General features: G+C 47.7%; 1 protein-coding gene across 1 annotated transcript in view; it reads left to right on the top strand.

The window, feature by feature from the left end:
- Positions 1-1,601, top strand: part of FADS6 (fatty acid desaturase 6) — a 1,183,177-nt gene extending 1,181,576 nt beyond the window's left edge. Inside the window, exon 7 of the transcript XR_007493792.1 lies at positions 1,587-1,601. The gene's annotated coding sequence lies outside the window, so the exon portion shown is untranslated. The remainder of the gene's footprint in view (positions 1-1,586) is intronic.
- The last annotated feature ends 8,399 nt before the right edge of the window (positions 1,602-10,000 follow it).

Below are 10,000 nucleotides of genomic sequence, written 5' to 3'. Positions count from 1 at the left end.
CTAGAACTTCCATAGCTTGTACTTGTTTGGGCCCCACCTGATAGTGCTCAGGACTTACTCCTGGCATTGTACTCAGGGATCACTCCAGGCAGTACTCTGGGGACCCTAGGGAATGCTGGGAATGGAACCCAGTTGGCTGTGTGCAAGGCAAATGCCATACCCATTATGCTATCACTCCAGTCCCTGGCTCACATCTTGATATCTTGCTGTTGGCCATACAATCTCATTTGCAGACTTTCAGCCTTTAGAACTGTGAGTTCATACTTGTGAGTCGCTGTAAGCTTTAGTTTCTTGTCATGTTATAGGAGAGAGCAAATCTCACAGCTTTTGTATTGCAATTGATTTTCTATCCTTTGGAACCCCAGAACTCCTGACCAGTCCCCACATCCCATTTCCATAGATGGATATGTCTTAGTTTTTTTTGTTTTTTAATTTGAGCTCCTGGGGGCCATGTGTTGCTGGGGATCAAACCTCGGGTCTTGCTCTCCCCATTTAGCCACATCCTTGGCCCCTAATATTTATCTTCAATGTTGTTCCTTACTAATTATCCTGTCCCTAAAACTAACCAGGAATGTGGAAGTTACTTTAAGGAAAGTCCTTCTAATCACTTTCTTTCTGAACCAAGGCTGGTTCAGGGAGATCCAAAGACACACTGGGCCAGTAATCAGTTTTTCTACCCACTCTGGGTTCTGGATCTAGAATATACTGGTGGGCCAGGAAATTTGAGGATTGAGGAAGGATGTCCTTGCAGGATCCCTTTGGGCCTGCCTGTGCGACTGAGCCTGGGTTCCACGGGGGTCTGTCCCCTGCATTCCCTAGTCTGACATCCTGGTTTTTGGGGTTGCCACTAATCCATCTGTCGGGCTGTCTGGGCACAGACCCCATTCACATGCCCAGATTGGAATATACTCTGGCAGCCAGGTTTAAGCATGCAGCAAAGGCCCCATTTGGTGATGAGAAAAGCAATATTGTGGCAGGGCCGCCTCATTTCTTTGGAAATCATCACTAAGTGAATTTGCATCCACTTAGTAGTAAATATGTCGGGTTGGCCCCCTCTGCATTATTATTGCTAGGGATTTAGAAGCGCTGGGGTCTGCTTATTATTTTATGATGGAGAGCAGGGGGAGTAGGAAAGCAGAGGGGGAAGGAGAGTGATTGCTTGAGGATGAAAAAAAAATCAAGGCTGGACATTTTAGCTTTTCTTTCCTTTTTTTTTTTTTTTTCCTTGTTTCTGGCAGGTTTCTTAGCTTGAGGCTGGGGCGCCAAGACCAGGGTGGGCCAATGACAGAGAAGAATGAGGTTTCTTTCGGGCTGTGGGTTATGATTTAGGAGACTCTAAAGAACCCTTGTCACGACTTGCTCTCTAAATCCCTCTTTAAAATGCAGCGGGGAAGAGCCAGGGGGAAGATCTACATGCTTTGCAGTTGCGATGCTGCAGAGGGAGGCGGGAAGGCGGCTCTGCGCATCTGTTGATGGTCCCAGGCTGCCGGCTGAAGAGAAGGCAGACGCTTCCTCCTGTGGAAGGCCAGAGTGGTCACAATCTATTTCGGATGGGAAGGTAGTCTGTGTTTGACAGCTCTCTGCAGAGGAACACCCCAGGGGGCCCCACTTATTTTTGGACTTTGAAGCATCAAGGGGGGTCGGGTAAGACATTTGCAGTAGCCAAAAGTCTTGCTCAGGGGGGATACCGGAGTTGGAGCTGCCTGTGAGAATCAAAGAAAAATAAAAAAAGTTGGAGAAGGTCCAACACTCTTCTGCTTGGCTCGCTGGTTTCCAGAGAGCCTGACATTTGCAAGGCAGGGGAAGTCCCTCCCTGAAAGCCTGGAAATGGGGAGCCCACCCCAACCTTCTGAGATTCTCTGCCATGACCAATGTTGTCTTGTGCCGTCACTCCCTGGTTCTGGTTTATTCTTTGATGCAGCAGGGCATAGAGGGGAAACTGTTTTAGGCTGTCTTTGCTCCTAAGTCCCTAATTGAAGAAAGGAAAGGCACTTGCTGGCTGAGGCAGGACTAGAGGAGGGCAAGAAAGGGTCCCCTGAATTTGATGCTGAGCCTGGTGGTCCAGGCTTCCGGCATCATACAAAGACTGAGGAAATGAAGCATCATTAAAGTCACCCATGCAGCCTGGTTTTTCTCTGGCCCCAACCCTTATTGCTTCAACTCCCCCCTCCCCAGGATAATGGGGTGAAAGCTGGAGAAGTCAAAGAGCACCCCCACATCTGTACGCATTCATCAGTACCCACCTTGTGTCCTTTTCTTTGGCATGTCACCCCCAGGTAAGCCTCAGAATTGTTTCGATTTTCCAGACAAGGAAAGTGAAGTACCCAAAGATTGATGACCCAAGACAGATGATGAATAAAGAAACTGTGGTATATCTACACAATGGAGCACTACAGAACTGTGAAGAAAAATAAAGTCATGAAATCTGTTTAGACATAGGTGGATATGGAGAGTATTATCTAAGTAAAATTAGTCTGAGGAAGAGGAATAGACATAGAATGATCCCACTCACTTGTGGGATATAAAAATAATAATATGGTAATAATACCCAGAGATGATAGAGATGAGGGCCAGGAGAACGAGTCCATGGTAGGAAGTTTGCCACAAAGAGTGGGGGAGTGCAGTTAGGGCAGAGAAGGGACCACTATGACAATGAGAGCTGGAAATGATCACTCTGGACAAGAACTGGGTGCTGGAAAGGAGATAAAGTCATAGGCATGATAGCCCTTCAGTAACAATATTGCAAATCATAGTGTCTAAAAGGAAGAAAAAAAGGGAGAGACAGAGAGACAGACCCAGTGAGAAAGGGAGAGAAATGCCTGCCTAGATGCAGGTAGGGAGAGGCGGGAGGGAAACGGGACATTGGTGGGAGGAAATTGCACTGGTGAAGGGTGTTAGACATTGTAGGACTGAAACTCAATCAGGGACAACTTTTTATCTATGGAATAAAAAACCACCAACAACTGTATTCTAAACAACCTTGTAACCACGTGCTTAAATAAAGATTTTTTTTTTTTTTTGCTTCTTTGGGTGGGTGGGGCTACACCTGATGATGCACAGAGGTTACTCCTGGTTATGCTCTCAGAAATAGCTCCTGGTTTGGGGGACCATATGGGACTCCAGGGGATAGAACCAAAGTCCGTCCTAAGTTAGTACGTGCAAGGCAAATGCCCTACCGCTTGTGCCTACGCTCTGGCCCCTAAATAAAGTTTAATAAACAGTGATGAGACCTTCTGAGGAGGGTCCAGATTGGTAGTTCAAGGTGCTGCTGTTCTGGTCCCTGGTTCTGGGGTACTCCAGGGTTGGATGAAGTTTGGGAGACCACATAGTGCTGAGGACAGAGCTCAGGGTGAGGTGCAGGTGCCCAAACCCCTGGATGTTCCCCAGTTCCAATATAAGGGACTGGCCTGCATGCCCAGATGACCCTAGATTGGTGCTTGGGGGGCCCTGGCACACAGTGGCACATCTCCCCCAGAGAATTAGGTGCGTAGGCAGAAAGAGGCGAGATTCTGTGTGATTCTGGGAATGAACTGTACAGACTTGAGGCCCTGTCCCCTTAACTCCGAATATTTCCTGTCTCTAGCCCGTCACTTTCTGTCCCAGCCCCAAACACTTGGTCTTTATTAAAAGTAGATGTAGGGGCCAAAGAGATAGTATGCAGCTGATCCAGGTTCGATCCCCAGCATCACATATAGTTCTTGAGCACTGCCAGGAGTAATTTCTTAGTGTAGTCAGGAGTAAACCCCACTGAGCACCACTAGGTGTGGTCCCTCAAAACAAACCAAAAGAACAGAAAAAAACAGATATAAGGTTGGGGGCTGCTTCCCCTTGACATTCTTCTCAAATTCACACACCCAGAGGAACAGATCGTGTGTGTGTGTGTGTGTGTGTGTGTGTGTGTGTGTGTGTGTGTTTCATTGGTTACTCTTTCCTTTTTTCATGTCCTACCAAGACTTTGCTACTTCTAAGGTTTCTACCTATTGGGCTGGAGCAATAGCACAACAGGAAAGAAGTTTGCCTTGCACTTGTCGGACCTGGGTTCAATCTTCAGCAGCCCATATGCTCCCCTGAGCAGAGCCAGGAGTAAGCCCAGAGCATTAATAAGTGTGCACCCCCCCCATTGCATAACCAATAGTAAATAAAGATAAAGTCTCTTCCCATCAATTTGTTCATTCAAGCTCAGTCACGAATCCCTGGCAGAGGACAATTACAATCTTCTCCCTCTCGCTTTAAGCCACAAGGGCCCACTGCCATTCCACACAGTTAGGCCAAAGCTGCTGGATGTTGTGTTTAGGGGAACTGCTCTGCACCCCCATATCAACCTTGAAGGGTCCTGAACCTGCCTTCATGGTAGATGTGGAAATTAGATGTGGAAATAATCCAAGTTCTAAGTGTGTGAATGTCTCTTCCCTTCTTGCCCCTCAGCCAGCAAAATGGCTGCTTTTGGGGGTGGGGGCTGCACCTGGTGGCACTCAGGGGTTACTCCTGACTCTGAACTCAGAAATTACTCCTGGCAGGTTCAAGGAACCATATGAGATGCCAAGGATCGAATCTGGATTGACCTCGTGCAAGGCAAACGCCTTCCCCGCTGTGCTTTTGCTCCTGCTCTGCTGTGGCTGTTTCACTAGCATGAAGACTTGGGACCCTCAGGGCACACACAGCCAAGAAACAGCCCCCCCCCCAAAAAAAAGTGACAACTGTTCCCCCAAGTGACATGTCTAAGCAGCCAGCTTAGCCACCACACAGCTACTGGGGGGAGCCCCCCGCGGCTCTCACCTGGTGCCTGCTGGCTTGTTTACTGCCGCTTTTATTAAATCTGACTAGTCTGGAAATAATTGCACTAATAGTATTGACGTTAATAGTACACCGGGATGTATTTATATCTGGTTTCTCCCTAAACGAAAATTCAGTATCATCATCTGTCTTGCTCCGACGGTCCGAGGCAAGAAGTGCTGCTCTCTGGAGTGGGTGCAGAGGTTCAGGCACGAGGCTGGAGGAGACTGGCCCATCTCCTGGAAGAGACAGAGAGTTTTGCAGCCAGAGGCTCAGGGTATCCCCTGCCCCATCTAATAGGAGACAGACCTGGTTGGTGGCAGCTGGTAGGGCAACCTTGGGAAGTAGGAGGTGATGGATGTGTGGGAATTTTCAGAACAAGAACAGGGAAGAAGGAAGCAGGGGAGGGTCCTTCCTAGGACCTGGGTGCCCCCCATTTCTCTCTTTACTAATCTCTCCAGGAGTTCATGCCCCCCCCCTTAGTACCTCATAATCCACCTGTGGACTTTGGGCCACATCTGGCAGCACTCAGGGGTTACTCCTGGCCTGCTTGGGTCCTTATGGGATACCGGGGATCAAACTCAGATGGATTTCATGCAAGGCAAATGCCCCCCTGACCCCTTGTGCTGTGCTGTGCTAGCGCTCTGGCCCCACCTGCAGGTTCTTGTCACTGGTTATTAAAGGTGCCACGGGGCATGGTCCCCACTTATCTATCCAGTGTCTGGCCCAGTTTTCCAATGGAATCATCCCACCAATGGGGTGCATCTACCATCCAGCATGACTTGCAAACTGGGGTGTGTGCATGATGATGCTTTTTTTCTGAGGTGCCCATAAACCTCCAGCTCCACGTAAAGACTTTTTTTTTTCTAGCTCGCTAGGTTTATTTTACCAGCCACTTGGGACTTAACATCCAAAAAGGCTTCCTGCTACTTTTGTATTCAAGAGTCCATAAAAAGTATATATACGGTTTAAAGAATTATAATAAAACAAAGCACTCAAAGATTCACCGTTCTGCTTGAAGAACAGAGTGTTGCGCAGCATTGAAAAGGCCCCAATATTTTTTCAGGGCCCCCTTTTTCTACCCGAGGCTATTGAGGTTGGAGGAAGGTTATGCTAATTTCTTCCCTTATTGGTCTCCTAGGCCATTTTCCCTGGGGTACCCCCTGGATTCCTAAACAATGTGTTGGAGAGGCGGAACCTTACACGCTCCATCTCTCCCGGGTATTTTCCTCCGCACCTCGCTTCCTCTGCTCAAATATATTGGTTGGATTCATCCATTTTTAATGTAATTGCAGTTTATTCGTCTTCGCGTCTGGATACTATTTCGGTGCATGAATATGCCTGTAACGGGGTTGCTATTTATTTGCCCGGGGCTCCTGCGGGGAGCAGGTTTGAAGTTGTTGCAAGATGATGAAAGGTCGCTGGACCTCTCCACTTGCACGGTCCTCAGCCTGGACGCAATGTTTGCAACGTGCTGAATCGGACCCAATGGGTCAGAGTCGACCTGGGGAGAAATTGGAGGTGCCCTATCTGAAGTTTGCAAAGCGGAGTTGGTGGGTGTCTGATCCTGAGACTGAAGCCTGGCTGGCTGGGAATGGGGAGTGGGAGAGGGGTGCAGGCTTTATGCCCTGGTGAACTGGCCACTGTTTTTGGAAATGTGATACTGGTTCTTCCCCACTCCTATGGGGGCTGAGCATGCTGCTGTCAGCAGGTACCAGGGACCCCGTCATCCTCATCCACTATTTGATAAATCTTATTCCCCCCACTTGGTGATTGGTCCCCAGATGAGCAGAGACTTCATGCTCCAAGTATCATGCTTGAGGATGGGAAGCAGGCTCATGTTTCTCTGTGCTCCCTGGCGGGCCCATTCTGCAGATGGCATGCCGCCACAATTACATCATGGTGCCACGCTCACGTCATCTCACATCTACATTACGTCACGTTTACGACATTCCATGCTGACATCCCTTTGTATTAGGCTCCAGAAACACGTGTTCCTGTTTCTGTCCACGTGCTGATAAGGCTCTAGTTGAGTTCTTCTGTTGATGCCAAGAATTTGCAAATCTCGGCACCTCCTTTTGCTTCTTGGGCTAAGGAAGGACAAGTCTCCCTGCAAATCCTTTATCCTTATCATGACCATAGACTGTAGGATCTCTGCCTTCATTTGCCAGGGGCACCTGGTGCCATCATAGAGCCCCACAGATCAGTAGTGGGGGGTGGGTCCTCAAACAACAGGATGATCATCCTTCTGCAGCTGCTCCTGCCTTTGTACCTGCCCCCGCCCCAAATGTTCTTATTTTAAAAACAGCAAGTATTTTAATTGAGGTCCTCCCCATGGCCTCAATTTACCGTAATTCCCTGAGCCAGGAGTCTTCCCCATGGTCTCACTCTACTGTATTTCCCCCTTTCAAGACTCTCCAAACACTGTCACATTCTTTGAGCTCAACCAAAAAATTCTTGGGGAGCACACACCAGCCTTTACCAAGAGCCTGAGCCCATACCTCTCAGCCTGCACTACATTGCAGCAGAATTTTCTAGACCTTTCTTTCCCTCTGGTGGTGCCAGAGAGCAGCAGAAGCTGATGAGACACTGATAAACCAATTCTGATAACACCGAAGTGCTGGGATGCGGGTCTGAACCTCTGTCCTTCCCATTCTATCTCCAATCGGAATCCACAGGGACTTTCATGCCAACACGTCCTTGTCTCTCTTTGGAGTAAAGACTTTCTGTGCCAGCCTTTTAGAAACCATTTGGAGGAGACACTCTTCTTCTTTATTTCTATTAGCTGGAACAGTGGTTCCTAAAACATTTGGTAGAAATTGCTGATAAATCATTGGAACCTGCTTCTTCCTTTCCGGGAAGATTTTTAACTAATACTTTCATCCATCGAAAGGTCATTAGAATCTCCAGGTATTCAGGCGTTCCTTTGGTTTTACTTGAACTAGCTTTCCCCCTCTTTTTATTTCTTTTCCTCTTCCCCCGCCTTTCTCTGCCCACCCCAAGAATTGATCCATTTTATCTTAGTTTTCTAATCTATCACCGTTTCTCCTAATAACCTTTTCATCTGTGTAATTATGGCAGCCTTGGCAGTTATGAACCATTTTTAATTTCTGGGATTAGTTTTCTGTTTTATTCTCTTTCTCCCTCTCTCTTCCCCCACCTCTGTTTTCCTCTTGATTTATCATGCTAGGGAAGCTGCCTCTTTTTAAAATGACTTTTTCCGAAGAACTAACTTGGGCCTTTGATCATTCCTTTTGCTGCACTTTGCTTTGTGTCAGAATTTTATCCTTAAATTTAGTGTTTTTGTGCTTCTTCTCTTAGTCCTTCACACTGCCTGAATCTTCATTGCAGCCTTCAAGAATGGCAAGGCCTGAGGGAACAAGTCTTTTCCAGGTGGGAGTGGGTACTGAGTATTGATCACTCAGTATTGACAAAACCCTCCCCATGACCCCTGATTCTGCCCTTCCTTGCCTTCATTGGGGGGGAGGATGGCGGCTTCAGAGGACCGTGGGTTCATCTTTTTATCTTTCTTTGGTTATTGTTTTGCTGTTGTTGGCCACAAACAGCAGTGCTCAGGACTTACTCCTGGCTCTGCACTCAGGAATCAGTCTTGGAAGGGTTTGGGGGAACCCTATGAAATGCTGGAGATTTACCCCTCAGGTCTGCCGCATGCATGCAAGGCAAACTCCCTCCCTGCTGTGCTATCTCTTCTACCCTCATCTGCTCCTTTGATGTGGAGTTCTGCATCAACCAATACCCACTTATATTCATTCCTCCATGTTGTGTATGTAAACATTTTAATGGGATTATGATGTTACTGACCCTACCCTGATCGGTGATTGTGCCCTACCCTAGGGTGTGCCCTGGCATTCTGCCCCCACCCTAGGATGGTACCTGATTCTGCTCCCACCATTGGGTGGTACATGATTCTGGGGCATAAAAGCAAGGGTCTGTGGGAGGCGAGAGGCTTTCTGTCCTGGACCTATTCTTAGGCCTTTTGGCTTCGGCCTCTTTACAGAATAAAGAGCTGTTTTCTTCGGAAGCCTGATTGCCTGTTGGCTTTCTTCCCACCTCATTCACCTCAGAACCACCGGCTGAACAGGGTAACAGACGCGTGGTCCGAGCTGGAGGAGAAAGGCCTCATCCTCCATCCCTCCATCAGTCAACCTCTTCAAGGGCTGACTTGAAACACCTCCATCCCTCCCAACAGTTTTGCAAACACCAGACTCCCTAAATCAATGCTCTTTCTGCTCAAAACATTCAAATGACTTTCTACAGATTCTGATCACAGAGAGTTGTGCCTTCCAGGTATTTCCTGTCTGGATAGAGAAGTTCAGTGCTCCATCCCCTCCAAGTTCTCCTCAACTTGGCTGTGGAGAAGGGACATGGCAATTTCACCTGGCCTGTCTTTGGAGGTTTTCTGTCTTCTCACTCTGGAAGCTTTTCGAATGGTTTTCCATTTCTTTGGTGTTTCACTCATTTCCAGATCATGGAAATGTAATTTACATGCACTAAGCAGAAACCAATGTTCTCCAGGCCCTCATATTGCTCCGGCCCCTGTGGCCTCTGTTTAAAATGTACAAAATAAAGATCTGGAACAAGCCAGAGAGAGCTTATCTAACTCACCCCTCTCAAAGCAGGCTCATGGATCTTGTGAGTGCAGCAAAGGAAGAGAGGCGATATCGATGTGCCCACTGGGAGAGAATGAAAAATTCTGTCTTACCATGCTGACTGCCCAAGAAAGCCCCCAAATCTGGGAAAGCATTTTAGCAGTTCAAAGTTGGGAAGATAGATGGCTAGCAGGGTTGGAGGATAGATATATATATTTTTTTTTGCATGTGGGATGTCTAAGTTTCATATCCAGCACCCTCTGGTTCCCCAGACTCTGCAGGAAACAACTTCCAAGCACTGAGACAGGAATCACTCCTGAGCACTGTTGAATGTGAGTAGTCCCTCCCCCCAAAGCCAACCTAAACACGAGCAATTCTAATTGTTCACAAAGGACAGAGGAGTCATGCTAATTAAAAACAAATGAATTCTGCTTCTACAGAGCAGCCATGCAAATTCCCAGTCTGCCGTTCGCAGCAAGGCTGTTTGGCGGCGGGGTCTGACCTATATTTCATTGTGCTGAGTTGCTGATGAGCTGCTCTGAGGAATGTTCTCAGACCACCATCTCCCTGGACCTGGTAATATTTTCCTCATAATTAAAGTGCCCACTGGACAGTTC

The sequence above is a fragment of the Suncus etruscus genome, chromosome 1 (assembly GCF_024139225.1).
Source record: "Suncus etruscus isolate mSunEtr1 chromosome 1, mSunEtr1.pri.cur, whole genome shotgun sequence".
Taxonomy (NCBI): domain Eukaryota; kingdom Metazoa; phylum Chordata; class Mammalia; order Eulipotyphla; family Soricidae; genus Suncus; species Suncus etruscus.
Note: the sequence above shows the minus strand (reverse complement) of the source record. Positions and strands in the feature narration are given on the sequence as shown.